Source organism: Petaurus breviceps, unplaced genomic scaffold, assembly GCF_028583685.1.
Source record: "Petaurus breviceps papuanus isolate PSGF00001 unplaced genomic scaffold, PetGlider_PUasm1.0 90723, whole genome shotgun sequence".
Lineage (NCBI taxonomy): Eukaryota > Metazoa > Chordata > Mammalia > Diprotodontia > Petauridae > Petaurus > Petaurus breviceps.
The window spans coordinates 6,638,474-6,659,079 of NW_027187323.1; positions in this window are offsets into that span (position 1 = coordinate 6,638,474).

Here is a 20,606-nt window from a genome sequence, read left to right on the forward strand (position 1 = left end):
GAACATTACAAATTAATATAATTGAGGCTTTCCTAATAAAAGTGACAAGTTTCAGAATCCAATATATCATTTAGCAAAGGATTATTTTTTACTTTGTAATAAATCGTTATTCTTGATCCTGACAGGAATTTTTGTTGTTGTTATTGTTGTTTGTCCTTTGTAATCGAAGAGAACTAGTGACATCACAATATTAGGATCAAGGTACAGAGTGTCTAACTCTGGCTGATCAGTCACAAACTTGGAAAACTCTACCACAGAACAGGCACAAATAGTCCATTTAAACTTTTGGCTTGGAGATGTCTCTAGACTTACACATCTCAAATTTCCTTTGTGCTGCTACGATACTGTTTTGCTCATGGATCACAACACTTTCTTTGATGTAAGCACGCCATATCCTGTGCCAATGATTCCCATGTCTCACAAGTGATACTAAAGTTTTCAAAGAGACCTGGAAAGTGTCCTTTTCCTACTTTTTCTGACCTCCATGCAAGCACTTGTCTTACGTGATTTCTCTATAAAATAGGTAAACGTGTGTTTGGCATTTGGGTTATGGGGCAGACCACTGGAGCTGTACTCTCTGCAGTAGAGTTTGAATGCTGGGCAGTTTAGCTCAAAAGAGGACCTCAGTCACTCATACTTTATCTTCCCAAGTAGTTTTCAGAATCTTCCTAAGACAATTTAAATAGAGATGGTTTAATTTTCTGGCATGGTCCTGGTAGACCATTGAGATTTCACATGTGTACAGTGATGAAGTCTGCACAATGGCTTTGTAGACTTTCGTTTTGGTATGCACTTTCATTTGGAGCCTTCCAAATGCTGACAGGGACTAGATAATATCTAAGCTCCCTCTTAAATCTTGAATTTTAAGAAATCAGTCTCATTCTAATCTTTACTATTGATTATTAGGATATCCTGGATTTACAAATGGCAAAACTGAGAACAAAGACTGCTCATATCTAGAAGCAATACTTATTATAAAAGTTCCTCTGAATAAATGCAAAGCAGATGTTAATTCTCCAGCTTTAATTTCTCTGCCCAAGTCAATCAGTGTCCTGTGGTATTATCACCTTAGCTTAGTAATGGAGGTCTTGAATTGAGAGCCCAAGGTGCCATGCTCAGCCCCCAACACCAATATTCAGTAGCAATCCTTATGATAAAAACTTAAACAATGCAGAGTGTACAACCCCTGCAGTGATGGCATCTCTAGCAGAAAGCAGGAGTAGAGCCTCAGACGACATTGAGAGTCTGACAACTGACATCTACAACAATGTTAATGATTCACAGTTTTTAGATCTACACCATCATGAGAAATTTCAGTGCCACCTGCACAACTCATATGTTGTCTTCCCTAAGCATTATATATGGAATAATGTAGCTTCATGTTTTTAGAGGATCAGTAACTATTTACTCTGACATTCCCTTTTGATTGGCAATTATTGTTGATCAGAAATTGGGCAGAAAGAACTAATTTACAATTGTTTTGCACCTTGCCTCTTGAAATAGAATGCCAAAGGCATTGTGTGAGTATGTGTATATGTATGTGTTTGTGTGTGTGTGTTTAGGAAAAAAAACACTGATGGTGATGGAATTAGTTAATACAGCTTCTTGAAACTCTGAGCTTTATTTCATGTAAAAAAATTTGCATTCTACTGAATGATTTGTATACTATTGGGGAAGTGTTGCTTCACATTGAGGGTACATTCCTGGGTATTGCCTCATTCCACTTCCAATTTCTACCACTGGTCATAGGAAACAGGGTATGGTCATGTTCTATTCTGGGCTTTGCCTCTGATTCCCTTGTATTAGGCAATTCAGTGAGGTTTCTCTGTACCTTGCTTTAGGCATCAATCTTTACAAAACAAAGGACTAGTTCATTAATAGCATCAATACTAAGTATACTAATAATAACTAAGATTTTATAGCATTTTAACGATTATAAAATGAATTACATATACTATTTCATTTTATCCAAATTAAGGTTTTATCCACAATATGAGGTTACTGCTATATACCCATTTTATTCATGTGGACACTGAGACTGGGACAGATTAAAGAAATTGCTCAAGATCATATAATTATTAAGTTTCTGAAGTGAGATTCAAACTTGACTTTTCTTGACTCCAAGTTCAGTATTCTACCTATTACAAAATCTAGCTACCTTCTTGTTCATAAAACTCCCTAATATTGCGAGCTGAAATATATGCCTGCATTGCTAATTTCTCCTACATGGAGATCATGTGTCACCTTCAGATTCAGAGACAAAAATGAATATTAAACAATAGAAAAGACCAATTGGCAAAAACCCCATATGCTAAGTAGTTTCAATGTATTCTTGTTTGTGAGTAGCTTTTTTTAGACTGCATAAGTAAATCTTACTATCATATGTCCATAATATGTAACTTTTGTCATATAAGTTCTCCTCTAATTTGTTAGTATAGTGTCCTGCAAAATACCATAGGCAAATGTCAACAAAGAGCTTGATGTAATGTCATGATAAAGAGAAGGACAAGGATGATAATGAGTCTGCCAACGAAATGATTTTAAGTTAATGCTAATATATATTCATTTACCGGTCTTAATAATCAAGCTATGCAAACCCTGTTACCTACATGTTATCCTAATGGTGAATATCAGTTAAGCAGTTGACCTTTTTATTATTTCTTTGGGGGCTATCAAGATAAATGAGACTGATGGTGCCCCAATTGGGAAGTATTTTTCATAATGGTTAAATATTTCAGAAGTTACACTTTGATAAACAAAAGTGAAATTTCCTTCCATTCCTCAGTTAACTAATCAGAACTCTAAGAGACAAAGTGTTGAAGGACAAGTAGAATTCCAATAATAGAGGCTAGGAGGGTGTCCATTGTTCAGAGATAGTAAGAGGAATCCAAAAGGAAATCAGAAAAGAGGGTGCCAGAGAAGTAGGAGAAGAAAAAAAAGGAATAATACTAAGTATTCTTAACTAGATATAGATAGATTTTTAGGAGAATTTAGCCCATTCTGGGTGCTCAGAAACAGTGTTAGGGAAGCAGAAAACTGGGAAAGAATTTTTACAACCAGTGTCTCTGATAAAGGGCTCATCTCTAAATTATATAGAGAACTGAGTCAACTGTATATGAATCCAAGTCATTCCCCAATTGATTAATGGTCATAGAATATGAACAGGCAGTTTCAAGATGAAGAAATTAAATCAATTTATAGTCAAATGAAAAAATGCTCTAAATCACTATTGATTGGAGAAATGCAAATCAAAACAAGTCTTAGGCTCCACATCACACCTAAGACATTGGCTAGCATGATAAAACAGGAAAATTATAAGTGCTGGAGAAGATGTGGGAAAATTGGAATACTAACATATTGTTGGTGGAGCTGTGAACTGATCCAACTATTCTGGACAGCAATTTGGAACTATGACCAAAGGGTTATAAAAATGTGCATACCCGGGGTGGCCAGGTAGCACAGCGAGTAAGAGCACCGGCTCCAGTGTTGAGATGACCTGGGGATCGAATCCGGGCTCAGACACTTAGCACCCACCCAGAAACACCTGGCCATGTAACCTTGAGCAAGTTACTTAACCCTGATTGCTTTAAAAAAAAAGTGCATACCCTTTGACCCAGAAATACTACTTCCAGATCTGCACTTCAAAGAGATCATACAAATGGGAAAAGGACCCACATGTACAAAAATATTTACAACCACCCTTTTTGTGGTGGCAGAGAATTGGAAATTGAGGGGATGACCATCAGTTAGGGAATGGCTGAACAAGTTGTGGTATATGAATGTAATGAAATTCTATGGTATTAAAAGAAATGATATGCAGGCAGACTTCAGAAAAAGCCTGTAAATACTTAAATGAACTGATGCTGAGTGAAGTGAACAGAACCAGGAAAACATTATACACAGTAACAATCACAATGTGAAATGACTAACTTTGATAGATTTCTTATTAGCAATACAAGGATTCAAGACACCTCCAAAGGACTCATGATGGAAAATTCTGTCCTCATCCAGAAAAAGAACTATGAAATCTGAATGCAGATTGAAGGACATTATTTGTTCTCTCTCCCTCCCTCTCTCCCTCTCTCCCTCCCTCCCTCCCTCCTTCCCCCCTTCCCTCCCTCCCCCCCCTCTCTGTTTTTCTTTCTTGTGGTTTCTCCCATTTGTTCTAATTCTTCTTTACAACATGACTAATAAGAAAATAGGTCCAATATGAATGTATATGTAGAACCGATATCAAATTACACACCATCTTGGGGTGGGGGGAGGGGAGGGATGGGGAGAAAATTTGGAACTCAAAATCTTATGGAAGTGAATTTGAAAACTAAAAATTAATTAATTAAAAAAGAATAAAATGGTTAATGAATGAAATTATAGAAAACAAAATTATAGACTACATAGAGGTAAAGAAGAATGAGGGCAAAGGCAAATAAATTTGTCAAGAAGTAGATTTATAAAAATATTTTAGATTATAGTTCCAAATAGACTAGTGGGGATAAAAAGTAGTATATCAATTAAGTTAAGAAGGGAGTAAAATATTAGGAAACAGAAGCCACCAGTGAAGATTACTCCTTTGACACATTTGGCAGGAAAAAGGAAAGAATTAGGAGGAATGATTTTTCTGACTTGGTTAGCACTCTATATTTTAACAGGTACTAGGTTTTTTTTTTTTGCATTTAATTTTTTTTCCCTCAATTATATGTAAACAAAAAAACAGCATTCTTTTTTAAAGTTTTGAGTTCCAAATTCTCTCCCTTCTCTAATTCCCTTAAATCCTCCTTAAGAAAGGAAGCAATTTGATATAAATGTGCATGTGCAGTCATGTAAAGCATTCCTATATTAGTCATGTTGCAAAAGAAAAGGCAAACCAAAAAAAAAATTAAGTAAAAAGAAGTATGCTTCAATCTGCATTGAGACTGCATCAATTCTTTCTCTGGAGGCAGACAGCACTTTTCACCCTAAGTACTTCAGAATTGTCTTGGATCACTTTATTGCTGAGAATAGCTAAGTCATTCATAGTTGATCGTAGTTAAAACATTGCTGTTACTTAATACAATGTTCACCTTGTTCTGCTCATTTCACTTTGTATCACTTCAGATATCTTATCAGTGTTTTTCTTGTTTTGTCTTTTTTTAAGAACCCTACTGGTCATTTCTTATAACAGGATAGTATTCCATCACAGCCATATATCACAATTTATTTAGCCATTTCCCAACTGATGGGCATACGCTCAATTTCCAATTCTTTAACACCACAAAAAAAGAGTTGTTATTAAGATTATCTTTGATCTCATTGGGGAAGAGACCTAGTAGTGGTATTACTGGTCAAGGGGTATGTACAATTGTATAGCCCTTTGGCCATAGTTCCAAATAACTTTCCAGAATGGTTAGATTTGTTCACAACTTCACCAAGAATGCATCAGTTTCCCTATTTTTCCACATCTCTAATATTTACATTCCTTTTCTGTCATATTAGCCAAACTGATAGGTAAGGTGGCACCTTAAAGTTGTTTTAATTTGCATTTCTCTGATCAATAATTATTTAATTTTATATGACTATATATAGCTTTGATTTCTCCATCTGAAAACTACTTGTTCATATCCTTTAACCATTTATCAACTGGGGAATGACTCATAGTCCTATAAATTTAAATGAGTTCTCCATATATTTGAGAAATGAGATCTTTATAAGAGTGACTATATCATGTGTGTGTGTGTGTCCTAGCTTTCTCCTTCCATTATAATCATGGCACCATTGGCACAAACAAAATCCTTTGAATCTGATTTACTCTAAATTTTCAATTTTCTACCCTGAGGTGTTCTCTATCTGTTTTGACATAAATTCTTCCCTTATCTTTAAATCTGACAAGTAAAATATTCCATGTTCCCCTAAAATGCTTATATCACCTTTTATGTTTAAATCATTTTGATATTATCTTGGTATATGGTATGAAAAGATGATCTATCCTACTTTCTGCCAAACTGCTTTCCAGTTTTTTCAGCAAATTTTGTCAAATAATGACTTTTTTTCCCAAAAACTAGATTACTATGGTCATTTACATATGCTGTTTTATGTAACTAAACTATTCCACTTTATCAGATTGTTTTGATGACAACTACTTTATAATACAATTTAATATCTGGTACTGCAAAGCCACCTTCCTTCACTTTTTTTCCTCATCTATTCTCTTGATATTTTGACTTTTTGTTCTTCTAGATGAATTTTTTTAATGATTTTTTCCTAGCTCTTTAATTATTTTTGGCAATTTAGGTAAAATTGCCATTTTTATTATGTTTACTTGACCTATCCTTGAGCAATTGATATTATTTCCAAATGTTTAGCTCTTATTTTATTTGTGTGAAAAAAATTTTTTAATTGTGTTCATATAGTTCCTGGGTTTGTCTTGGTAGGTTAATTCACAAATATTGTATATTGTCTATTATATATTACTTTAAGTGGAATTGCATTTTCGGTCTCATTTTGCTGGACTTTGTTGAGAAATATATAAAAATGTTGATGATTCACATGGATTTATTTTATATCCTGCTGAGATTTTTTAATTATTTCAATTATTTTACAGTTGATTCTCCAGGATTCTCTAAGTATACCATCATATCATTTACAAAGAATGATAGTTTTGTTTCCTCATTGCCTATTCTAATTCCTTCCATTTCTTTTTTTCTTACCTTAATGCTATAGCTAACAATTCTATTTTTTTTTTTCTTTTTTTGCAGGGTTAAGGCAGCACAATTGGGGTTAAGTGACTGGCCCAAGATCACAGGCTAGTAAAATGTTAATCTGAGGCCGCATTTGAACTCAGATCCTCCTGACTCCATGGTCAATGTTCTATTCACTGTACCACCTAGGCACCCCTATAGCTAGCAATTCTAACAAAATATTGAATAATAATGGTCGTAATGGGCATCCTTGCTTCACCTCTGATTTTGTTGGAATGGCTTCTAGGTTATCCACATTATAGATAATGCTTGCTGATGATTTAATACAGATACTACTTATAATTTTAAGGAAAGTTCCACTTATTCCTGTTTTCTAGGGTGTCTTTTTTTTAAAAGGATGAATATTGTATATTGTGAAATGCCTTTTCTGCATTGAGGTAATCATATGATTTTTACTGATTTTGTTATGGATATGATCAATTACTGGGATGTTTTTTTCTGATACTGAACCAGCTTTGCATTCCTGGTATAAATCCAACTTGGTCATATTGTAAGATTGTTGTGACATATTGCTGTGATCTTCTTGTTAACACTTTATTTAAAATTTCTGCATCATTATTAACTAGGAAAATTGTTCTATAGTTTTCTTTGTCTTTGCTCTTCCTGATTTATATCAGCGGCATATTTGTGTCTCAGAAAGAATTTGATAGGATGCCTTCTCTGCCTATTTTTCCAAATATTTAATATAGTATTGGGATTAATTGTTCTTTAAATGTTTTATAGAATTCACTTGTGACTCCATCTGGTCCTGGGGATTTTTTTTCCTTAGGGAGCTCACTGATGGTTTGTTCAATTTCTTTTTCTAGGATAGGGTTATTTAAATATTCTATTTCTTCTGCTGCTATTATGGACAATTAATATTTTTATAAATATTAATCCCTTTCACTTAGATTGTCAGATTTATTGTCATATAAGTGGGCAAAATAGCTCCTGATAACTGCTTTATTTCATCTTCATTGGTGGTGAATTCACTATTTTCATTATTGACACTGGTAATTTGGCTTTCTTTTTTTAAAACTGAAATTAACCAATGGTTGATCTTTTTCTTTGGTTTCTTATAAAACCAGCTCCTAGTTTTACTTATTAGTTCAATGGTCTTCTTACTTTCAATATCTCTTTTCATTTTCAGGATTTCCCATTTGGTGTTTAATTGGGGATTTACAATTTGTTCTTTTTCTAGTTGCATCCTCAATTCATTCATTTGTTCTTTCTCTAGGGCCTATTTTTTATCTCCACAAAATATTCTACAGTCAACTTAAATGTCAAAAATTAAATTAATATTTTAACTTTTAGTCTGAATGGAATACTCTGATTATCCAAATTCTATTATTTGTACATGGTGGATATATGGGAAGTATAATTTGCCTATGTTTCAGTAGTTCATAACAGTAAGCTCAAATGGTTAGCAAAGTAACCAAAAAGAGTGATATAGCACAGTCCTTTGGGAGAAAGATACACTCTTAGAAGTGTTGGTTGAACACTAAAACTGGGATAAGATATAGTCCATGCTAGTTAAATATGGAACTAGTGTGAGTAACCCAGTCAATGCTCTCTAAAGGAAAGGAGCTTTCTGTGATCTTCTGAATCTGAATGCTCTTGATCTGGGCCATAGACAGGAAGTAACAAGTGAAAAGACATTTCTGAAGAGAAGTGTCTAGTCAAGTTCTGTAATGTCCAAAGGAAATTCCCAGCTAGTGTGTGAGGACAGATTTGAACTCAGGTCTTACTCATTCCAGGATCAGCATTCTATCCCTGGTGCCACTTAACTTACTCACTTTTCATTAAACTGGTCATGGTGAGAGTGTTAGAAAGGCTATGTTCTCCATTACCATTACCACATTCTTCTTATACCACCATTGCTCAGCAACCTCTCTTCCTTTGAGCTTCACTCTTCCCATATTCCCAAACTCCTCATAAATTTAGTTTCAAATCCTGACTCATACTTACTATATGTACCTCTTTGGGTGAATCACTAATATCTCTGTCTCAAGTTCCTCATTTGTAAGATGTATGTAATAATTCCTGTATTAACTATCTCCCAGAGATGTTATGAGGTTCAAATAAGATAATTTGTGCAAAGCTCTTTAAAAACTTTAAGGCACTATCTGGCTGACAGTTACAAAGGGCATCCATCCCTGAAGACCTTAAATTTTCTCCTAGCAGGTAAACCAATCAGTACTCTTTGTATCAGTAGCTATTATATGGTACTTATTCAAACAAAGTTCTAGTGTACTTTTTGAAACTTATCACAGAATTCCCCTTCTGTAATTGCTGGATATACACCATAAGTTCTTGATATTTCTTGTTGGAAGCTTTTGTGGCTAATTCACATGCATACTACCATTTGCTATGTCTATTCACTATGCTTGGCTTATGTCTGAAGGTTTCTGACTAAAACCTTATGGCCAAAGAGTTGTCTTGCTCTTCCTGAAGCTTGTTCTACCATTTAAGCAAAATACTATGTTTCAAGTTGGCCCATGTAAATAGAAGTATGGCACTGACCATCCCCAAAAAGGTTATTCCTTCCTCTGGGAGATAAAGCTCTTATTCTATAAAGTTAGAACAACAAGGAGGAAATATCAGTATAGTATTCAATATTTCTAAATGATTTATGACTCCTTTGATAATTATGCAAGTATTTTAAAATAAGTCCATTCTACAAATACTAAACACTAGTCATAAGTAAGTCCTCATTCTAAACGCAGAAATAGATATTGTATATGCATATATTTAGTATTATATATTACTGTATAATATATAATATGTATATAAAGTTAAGCATGTGTAATATATGAGCACACATTCATATACAATATATTCAAAAATATGTATATATGTACATATACATTTAAAATGAATTTTGTGTGAATGTATATAAATATCAAAGCACTACATTCTAATTGTTGGAAGAATTTACAAAGTGAATATAACATATGGGATTATTTTAAAATGTAACGGAGTAGTTTAAATATAAAATAGCATGTGATAGTGCCAAAGGAAATATTCAGACAAAGAGATCATTGATGAAATTTTTAACTGGGGTGTGGGTGCACCAATGAGAGGGATTGAGGAAGGTTTTGTAGAGGAAAAAGAGGCACCTAAGCTGATCCTAGAAGGAAGAAAAGGATTCCAAAGACAGAAATGAGATATTAATGCATTCTCAGAAATGAAGAGAAGAGGTGAAAGAATGAGCAAGAGATATAAGACAACATGCTACATTCTGGAATTGCCTCTTAGTCCTGTTTGCTTAAATGTAAATTATGGGAAAAGAGACTTGAAATAAATCTGGGAAGATAAGTTGGAAGTTGCCCAAGGGGCAGCTAGGTGGCACAGTGAATAGAACACTAGCCCTGGAGTCAGGAGGATCTGAGTTTAAATCCAGCCTCAGACACTTACACTTATTAGCACTTTGACCTTGAGCAAGTCACTTAACCTGAATTGCCCTGCCTTCTCCCCTCCAAAAGAAAAAAGAAGAATTCAATTGTCCTGGACCCTAAATGTTAGGCTAAGAAATTTGTATTTTATTCTATAGGCAGTAAGGTGCTGTTGAAGTTTTTTTTTTTTTTTTAATATTCAAAGTTTATCATTAGATTAATGACCTACTTATATTATTTCAATTTTTGTGTGGAAGGAAAGACAAAGTTAGACATGACTAAACAATAGCAGTTGTATTAAAAAAAAACTATTTAAGAGTATTAGTAGACTGTAAGCTTAATGCAATTCAACATACAATATAGTCATTATTCTGGGTATAAATCATGCATAGTCTCCCCAGAAGAAGATAATATATCCATTCTTCTCTGTCCTTTCCTCATCAGACCATCTCTGGAGGACTTAGTCAAAAGAGGGAAATGAGGATATTTAAAGGCCTACTATATAAGTTATATAAGGAGGAACTGGTGATGTTGAATCTAAAGAACAAAAAAGTGTGGGTATGATTTTTTTCTATATATTTTGAAGAGCTATCTTTTAGAAGAGGTTTTAAATTTGTTCTATTTGACCCAAAAGAACAGAAATAGAGGTGATATATAGAGAATGAAAAGAAGATAATTCAGGCTCTACATAATGATAAATTGGTTAACAATTAGACCTAGCCCAAAGTAGAATGGAGTGACTCAGGAAATAGTGGATTCCTCCTCACTAGTTGTCTTCAAGCTAAGACTTCCAATAAGTATTCATCCAATTTTTGAGAATTCACTCAATCATGACATACATTGTATTAAGATTCATGATCATTTATAGTTTGGGCTGGATGGTCTCTGGGTCCACCTTCCTCTCTTTGAGTCTGTGATTCTTTTTAAAAATATTTTATTTTTAATTTATGGAATAAAACAAGCATTTCCGTAACATAGCATAATAAAAAGATTGACATGAAACTGCAAATCTATTATGTACAACTTGTTTTTCCTTTTAAATTTATATGAAAATTATCATGTAAATTTATATTTTTTCTTCCCTCCTCCTTGAGATGGCTACCATTAGACACAGATATGTATGTGCGTGTATATGTGTATGTGTGCCTGTGTGTGTATGTGTAAAATCATTTTATGTATACTTATTTTTATCAATTCTTTCTCTGGATTCAGATGATATCTTCCTTCATATGTCCTTTGTAGTTAATGTGAGTATTTATAGTACTTATAATGACTTATTCACTTAAAGTTGTTCTATGATTCTCTGATGAATGAATTGGCAAGGGAAGAAGCTGGTTGTAGGGAGGAGGCAATTACAATCATCCACACAAAAAGGGGAGGGTACCTAACCCAGGCAGCAACAATTTAAACTTAGATAATGGGAAAGGTTTGCTAGATGTGTGGCAGTAGAATTGATAGGACTTGGCAACGGCTAAAATGTTTCAGATGAGATAAAAGAGAGAGTATAGGATGATTCTGAAATCTTGAGCTTGAATTAAGCAAAGACGGTATGTAGCAACACCACCACACTTGCCCTGGACTAAAGATAAAAAGATGATGAATGTATTTTATTATATCTTGAATTGAAAGCAATTGGGAACACATTTAGCTGCAGTTATTCCAAAAGGAACTGGGAACCTGGAATAGGGATAGAAATGAGGGGAGAGAACACATAAACATATACATGAATATGATTATGAATATACATATGTATGCTTATATATGTATACATATGTATACATACATATAGATTAGGTATATATATGCATTAGTATACGAAAACTAGTATATGTAATAGTAAATATATGATACTACATAATTGAGCATATAATATATGCAAATGTATAATACATATATTTATTAATATATGTGAACATTGTATATCTGTGTGTATATACATAGAAGCAGCAAGGTAGTGCAGTAGTTAGACTATGGGGTCTAGATTCAGGAAGTCTGAGTTCAAATCTGGCCTTCAACACTTACTATGTGGGCCTAGAGTCACTTTTAAGTTCTGTTTGCTTCAGTGTCCTCAATTGTAAAATAGGGAAAATAATAGCACCTACCTCACAGTATTGTTGTAAGAATTAAATTAAATAATATTTGTAAGTGTTTAGCACATAGTTTCAGTCATGTCTGACTCTTCATGACCCCATTTACGGTTTTCTTAGCAAAGATACTGGAGTGGTTTGCAATTTCTTTCTCCAGTTCACTTTACAGATGAGTAACTGAGGCAAACAGGGTGAAGTGACTTGCCCAGGGTCACACAGCTAGTAAATATCTGAGACCAGACTTGAACTCATGAAGATTAGTTTTCCTAGATTCCAAACTTAGAGTTCTATATACTGTTCCACTTAGATGCCTTTGGAAGATAGTAGCCTGGCAAATAATAGACACCAAATAAACTTTGAATCCTCCCATATCCAAACATATGCACACATACACACATATATACATGCATATGCATTATTCATGTACTACATATAATTGAGTATACATAAATGAATATATCTATGTACACGGAAGCTTCATGATATGTCCCCTTATAAAATTTTGGCCACAATCACATCCATGCTTGAAAAATGTAAAAATGCCACTAGGATGTCATTCTTTCCAAAAACATTTCTGGCTTTTCCTCTGAAAGAAAAAGAGTCATCTTCTTAAACAATCTAGAAAATATACATGTGTTTTTGTGTGTACACACATATATATGTATATACCTAAACACAGATTGGATTAGGTGACTTCTAAGGTCCCTTCCAATGAATTATCAATTCTATGTGGATGTCTCCCATCTTCCAATGTAAAAGTGGGAGATATGGTCACGTAAAATTTGGGAAAAATTTCTACAGAGACAATGATTCAGATGATCAGAAAATTAGAGGTGAACCTCTGTAATGGGAATGGGTATTTGAAGATCTTCCTGGCCCCTTAATAGGCCTACAAGGGGAGTTTAAAGACCACACTACTTTGAAAGTAAACTTTGCCCCCTAATAGGCTGAATGTAGTAACATGGAGCCTGTGATAGAGGGAATTTGTTGAAGGGTGCAGCAAAGCCCACAGGAAGCTGGTTTAGAGTTAGCCACATGGGTAGGGGAGAGACAATACTCAGGCAAGGAGTCAGATAATCTAGTGAGTAAATATTGATCTTGTATTGGTTTGTGGGGAGGCTGAACGATGCTGTGGCTCTCAGCATTATTATGGTTTCTTAATATCTTTGGTACTATGATGGAATCAGCTTACTGGTTTGGGGATTTGCTTTTTTGGTGTCAATAAATGCTTCAGTTCTATCCTCTACCTGGAGAATCTGGTATATTTTGTGATTGTGAGATACTTATAGTCACAGTCTTTACAGTGATTGTGGGCCCTATAAATATTGCATTGGCACTACAAACTTAGAGGTCATCTAGTAAATTTTCATAATTTATAGACAGAGATTCTGTGATTTGACTAGAGTAATATACCGTTGGTGTGTTTGAAGAGGGATTGTAACCTAGCTCCTTACTTTGAGCAGCCAGCTTGTGCAGTGATAGAGTGGTGGGCCTGAAGTCAGGAATATTTCTCTTGCTGAGTTCAAATTTAGTCTCGGGCAAACCACTCCAATATCTTTGCCAAGAAAACCCCAAATGGGGTCACAGAGAGTCAGATAGGACTGAAAATTACTGAACGATAACTTTCTAATTCCAATTCCAAAGCTCTTTCTACAACTGCTTCTCCATTTGAGGCCTATTAGATGAATGAGGTCAACAAAAGAGAAAGTAGTGAGAGAAAAGAAAGAACTATTCATGGTAGAATCTTGGGGAACTCAGAGAAGCATTATGAATAAAAAAGCAGTAGTCAGATGAGTAGGATGAGATCCAGGAGAATATACAGAGATGAGAAAATGAATTAAGGAAAGAACAAATAAGTTTGAGGACCATGAATCAAGGGGAAAAAATTTAGAATAGACAGAAAAAGATGAGAATGAGGAAAAGAAATATTATTTTTTAAAGAACAGAAAATGAAACAAAAACCCTTCAACAAAAAAAGAAGTTGAATGGGATGGAAGTTTATTTAATTATACAACATAATTAATGGACAGAATCTGATAACTGGATGAAAGGAAGAAATAATTAATTAGGAAACTAAAGTTATAAAACTAGGAAAAAGGAGAGACAAGTTGGAAGGAGGGTTTGAGGGTGAGGAGAAAAGAGCATGTGGAAATAGATGGATTAAGCAAAAATAGCTGACAAAACAGTACCATATTTAAAGCAGATGAGGAATAAAAAATTCTCATTCAAAGAAAAAATAGAGAGAATAGAGCAAAGTATAAACCTAACTTAGGACTTCAAATGTGAATGGACTAAATAATTCAACATAATGAAAGAGTGAGAGATTGAATGGGAAAACAAAACCCAGTAATTACTTACAAGAAACACAGTACAAGTGCTATGAAATATTCAGAATAAAAAAGGAGTTGGAGATTGGAACAAAATTTAATACACATGAGGTGAATAAAAACAAAATGTGTTGCAATCATGGTATCAAGCAAAGCAAAAATAAAAATTTGCAACATAGAGATGAAGAATAAACCTACATTTTACTAAAAAAATTAGACAAGGAACCCATACCAATATTAAATTTAAATCTCCAAATGTTTTATCATCAAATTACATAGAAGAAAAATTAACTGAATAATAGGAAGATATAGAAACTACTATAGCAAATAGCTGGATATTTTAATGTTTCTCTGTCAGTTTTGGAGAATTCTGCCAGATATATAAACAAAATGGAAAAATAGATAATTGGATAAATTGCTGGAGAAATTAGTTAAATCATATATTCTCTACTAAATGGAAATATTAAAGAATATACATGTTTTTCAGGACTGTGAGAAAGTTTTTTTTTTAATTAACCATGTATTATAGAATAGAGATATTATGAATAAATATAATGAGGCAGAAATAGTAAAGATATCTTTTATAAATCATGACACCACAAAAGCAGTAGTCAACTCAGAGTTCACTAACAAAATGCTCCTTCTCAAATGTAGCCATGACAATAATATTATCAATTTTATTTTGGTCAAAGAACAAGTCCTGGGAACAATTAATAATGATGTGTAAGAAAAAAAATATTTTGAAATAATATACCAAAATTTCTAGGCTAAAGTCAAAACAGTAAAGTTGGAAAATATATATACATACATATATATATATACACATATACATATATAAATGCACATTAATAAATAGAAAAGAGATGATTATTTAACTGAATATGCATTTAAAAACTTTAAAAAACAGATAAGGAAATGCAAAATACATACAAAAGAAAAGATATTGAAATTGAAGAAATGGATAAATTGAAAACCAAAAAGAGTATAGAAAAGGCAAACAAAATTAAAGCTCGTTCATTGTATATATTTATGTATGTATATTCATTTTAAAGAACAAGAAAATTTATAGTTATAGACTGATTAAAAAGAAAAGAAAAAAACACAAAATAGAAAATGAACGAGGTGAAATTACATCTAAACCAGAAAAAATAAAAATAATGATCACAATCTACTGTGTACAGTTATATAATAACAATATTGAGAACCAAAAAGATCTAAATTAATAACTTCTAAATTTAAAACCTCTAACCTAACAGAAAAAAAAAATAGAGATGTTAATTAAACTGATCACCAAAAAGAAAACCAAAGTAAATATAAGGGAACTTCCAAAGGGACCTGTGGGGAGGAGGGATGCCTTGTCCTAATGTGTTCACAGGAGAATTCTTCCAAACTTTTAAAGGACAATTAGTACTAATACTCTATAAACTATTCTCAAAAAAAAGAAAAGAAAGCATTTTATCAGACTTCTTTTATGAAACAAATATAGTCCTAATCCCTAAACCAGGGAAGGGTAATGCAGAGAAGAAAATTATAGACCAATATCATTAAAGAATATCAATTAAAAATTTTTAAATAATGTCCTTTCAAGTAGACTAGAGCAAATGCTCCAAAAATCAATCATTATGACTAAATTGTATTTATGCAAAGCAAATAGAATGGTTCAATATTAGGAATACCATCAATATAAGTATTAACATTTTTTAAAAATACCATTTCAAATCACATAGTTATCTCAATAGGAGCTGAATAATCTTAGGTACAATATAACACTCATTTATGCTTAAAACTCTATGAAGTATAGCCTCAGAAGGGCTTTTTTAATATAATTAAAATCTATCTAAAATCAAAATAAAGTAACATAGACAATAAAGGTACATTAGAGGCTTTTTCAATAAATATACAACATAAGCAAGAATACATACTTTCTTGCTATTATTTCATATTATTCTATAAATTCTCACAATAACCATAAGTCAAGAATAAGAATTTAAAGGTGCAAAGATGGGGAAAAAACTATCCTTTTTTGATAAATGGATGATGATTTATTTGAAAAATCCTGGAGAATCAGTAAATATTGAGCAAATCTTGGTATCATTACTAGCTTCAGGAAAGTTTCAATCTACAAAATAAAGTCGCCAGTCATGAGCATTTCAATATAATAATAACCAAATTCAAGAGGCAATAACCAAAAGGAGAATCTCGTTCAAAATAATGACCAAATGCATAAAATATTTGGAGCTCAATCTACCACAAAGCACAGAAAATACTTGTATAAGGTCAGTTACAAAGAACTCCTTTGAGAAATAAAGAATTTAAATAGCTCGATAGTTGGAAAAATATTCAGTATTCGTTACTGGACCATGCCAACATAATAAAAATGCTTCAAAATTAACAGTTTTAATGCTATACTATTGCAATTGCTAAAGGGGTCCTGTATATCTCAATAAAAATAATAAAATTCATTTGAAGAAACCAAAGATCTAGGATATCAAGGGAAATGTTGAAAAATTGGTGGAAATGAATGGGTAAATACCACTTTCAGAATTCAAACTATGTTATAAAGCAGGAACCATCAAAACTATTTGGTATTGGTAAAAACATAAAGAAGTAGACAATGGAACAAATTAGGCAAAGGAGAATCAGAAACAAAAGAACTCAATAACCTGTTGTGTAATAAAGCTCAGAGTATAAATTACTTCAAAAGAGCTCCCTATTTAATTAAAAAAAAACTACTGGGCAAAAATGGGAGTCTGGTAGAAATTAGACATAGACCAATATTTGACTCCATACTCCCAAATGGATATGTATGATCCAAACAAACGTGAGAGATTATTATAAGAGATAATATTACTAATTTTGTTACAGAAACTGAAAAGCTTTTGCACAAAGTTAATACAACTGGTTAAAAATGGAAATCTTCCAATGGAAAAAAATAAATTTTGTATCAAATTTCTTAAATAAAAGTTTGATAGCCAAGATACATAGGCAACTAGCAGACGTTGTTAAGTTATTTCTGCTGTGTTTAACTCTTTGTGATAACATTTGGCACTTTCTTGGCAAAGTATTGGAATATTTTGTCATTTCCTTCTCCAATTGATTGTATAGATGAGGAACTGAGGCAAACAGGGTTAAGTGACTTGCCCAGGGTTGCACAGATAGTAAAAGTCTGGGGCCACATTTGAATTCAGGAAGATGAGTCTTCTTGACTTCAACCCAACTTCTATCCATTGCACCACCTAGCTGCCCCAACTAACAGACATACATTGAGACAAACACACAGACACAGACATTCGTATATGTGTATATGTTTGTGTATGTATCAATGTATACAAAAGTCATTCCTTAATAAATAAGTGGTTAAAGAATATAAATATTTTTAAATCAACTATTGATAATCATATAAAAGAATTATCCAAATCCCTAATAATAAGAGAAATTAAAATTTAAAAAATCAAAACAATCCTGTTTTCATCTCTTAGTCAGCAAATTGTCAAAGATGCAAAAGATGACAATAGTCAATATTAGAAGGATTTAGGGAAGATGTGCACACTGGTGTATTGTTGGTGGAGCTGTGAATTGGTATAAACATTTTGGAAAGCAATTTCAAATAAAGTGACTTAAAAGGTCCATACCTTTGACCTAAAGATTCTACTACTAGGTTATAGCACAGTGTTATCATTCATAAGGAGAAAACACTTATATTCACAAAAATATTTATAATAGCACTTTTTTGTAGCAGCATAGAACTGGATAACTATTAACAGGAAATAGATAACTATTGATTAGGGAATGACTAAACAAATTGTGTAATATGAATGAAGTACATGGGATAGAAGAAATAAAGAATATGATCAAGGTAGAGAAGTAAGGAGAAACTTTGCACAAACTGATACAGAGAGAAGTAGCAAAGCTAAAAAACAATATACAAAATACACACAACAATATAAATGGAATGAACCACGATCATAAAACAATCAAAAGTGAACATTGCAAAATTACCAAGAATAGAAATGGTCCCAAAGAAAAGATTTGAAAAGACACCTCTACTAAATTTATTTGTAGGGGTGGAATATTGCATATACTAGTAAGTCTTTATCTGTGAGAAAAATGAATCCCCTGAAACAGCTTTATTATTCAAATTAGTACTGTATATTTCCATTGGGCTGGAGCCAATTACCTTATTTTACATAATTATAACTTCAAATTGTGCAAATTTGAATGTATGTCATCATTTCCTGGAGTTAATTATTCACACTAATCAGGATTTTACTATATTTTCAGGCTTTTAAAAATATATTTATTGGATTTACTGATTTCTTCTCTTTCTCTTTTCTTTAAATATATTATTTTTACATGCAATGACTTCATGGAATAGGGAAGAGGAAAGGACAGTAGGAGAATGTTGGCAATGCAAAAAAAAAAAGGGGAAAGAATTTTATTTTTAAAGGAGTCATTGGTGACCTTTGAGAGGACAGTTTAAAAAGAGTTGTAGGATCATTAATTAAATTAGATTATAAGGAGTTAAAGAGTGAAGAGGAAATGGAGGCAATGAGTGTAATCTACTCTTTCTTGGAATTTACAGGGAAATGGGTATTAAGATAGCTTGAAGTGATAATAGGTAATGGGAAGGATTTTTGTTTTGTTTTGTTTTTAAAGCTAGTGGAAACACATGTCTCTAGGCATCTGGGATGGCATCAGCAGAAAAGGGAAGATTTCAAATGTGAAATAAAGACTATATTGCAACCTTCTGAAGGAGAAGTGAATGAATCAGATCTGATCCTGAGTCTACCCCTGGAGCATAAGAACTGGGGTTAAGAATAGATAGAGAGGTATTTTGCAGTAGGCCTGTGCAGAAAGAGGATGTTGGACCCAAGTTGGAGACATGATAGAGGAATTTTCAAAAGCTACCATTACCTTGATAAGTGATTTGGAGCTAAATAAAAGGATTGCTGTATATCAGTGAGGGCCCAATTGAGGTTAGCTAACATGAATTTCTTGTGGACCCATTACTAATGAATTTTGTAACTTTCTTCAGCAGGATTTAATGTGTTAGATGTACAAATAGCAGTGATTTACACCTGAGGGTTAGAAGAACAAAGGCAGATGGACAAAGGACTAGAAAATCAAAATTGTAGGCCATTGCATAGTTGAATTAGTTAAATAAAAAACAATATATATATATATATATATATATATATATATATATAAAATGCTTTGAAAAACTTAAGGCATTATATTTATAAAAAGCTATTATTATTATTATTGTTATTATCATTTTATATGTGTTGTTTTCTTGAAAGGTAGCAGGAAAATGGATAGCCAGTTGTCCTTGAAGTCAAGAAGATCTGTGTTCATATGTGCTTCTGACACATAGCAGCTATGTGACCCTGGGTAAGTTACTTAAAGTCTCTTAGGCAACTAAGACACGAACATGTAGAGAAGGTGCCAATCTGCACAGTGATAGCAAATTGCCTCACCTAGAAAACTTCTATACCAAAGAAACCACAGGTTCACTTCCTATCCCATTATCATCAGTAGTGGTGGTGGTAGTAATAGTCATAGTAGCAACAGTAGTAGTAGTAGTAGTAGTAGTAGCAACAGTAGCAGTAATGGTAGTAGTAATGGTAGTAGTAGTGGTAGTAGTGATGATGTTGGTGGTGATAGCAGTAGAAACAACTGTAACCTTGAAAAGCATTATTAAATTATTATTATTTCCAGATGGTAAAAGGAGGAAAGTGAGGCCAGAAGAGGGCCAGGACAAAAAGGTAGGGATTGTAAAACTTGAGGTTATAATAAGGGAGAAGATCAGGTTTAAGAGGATTGAGGCAATATAGTAAAGAAGAATGAACAGAGAGTATGTTCTGGGAAGGGAGTTTCAGAATTTAAGACCTTATAGATAGGACAATTTGAGGAGAGAGTGAGATTTGCAGTGTGATTTCCCCTGAATTGAACTTAGGCAGGGTTAGTCAGTCAATTTCTCTCTCTCTCTCTCTTTCTATACACACACACACACACACACACCCTATACACATCCCCTACACACACACACACACACACACACACACACACACACACACACACACA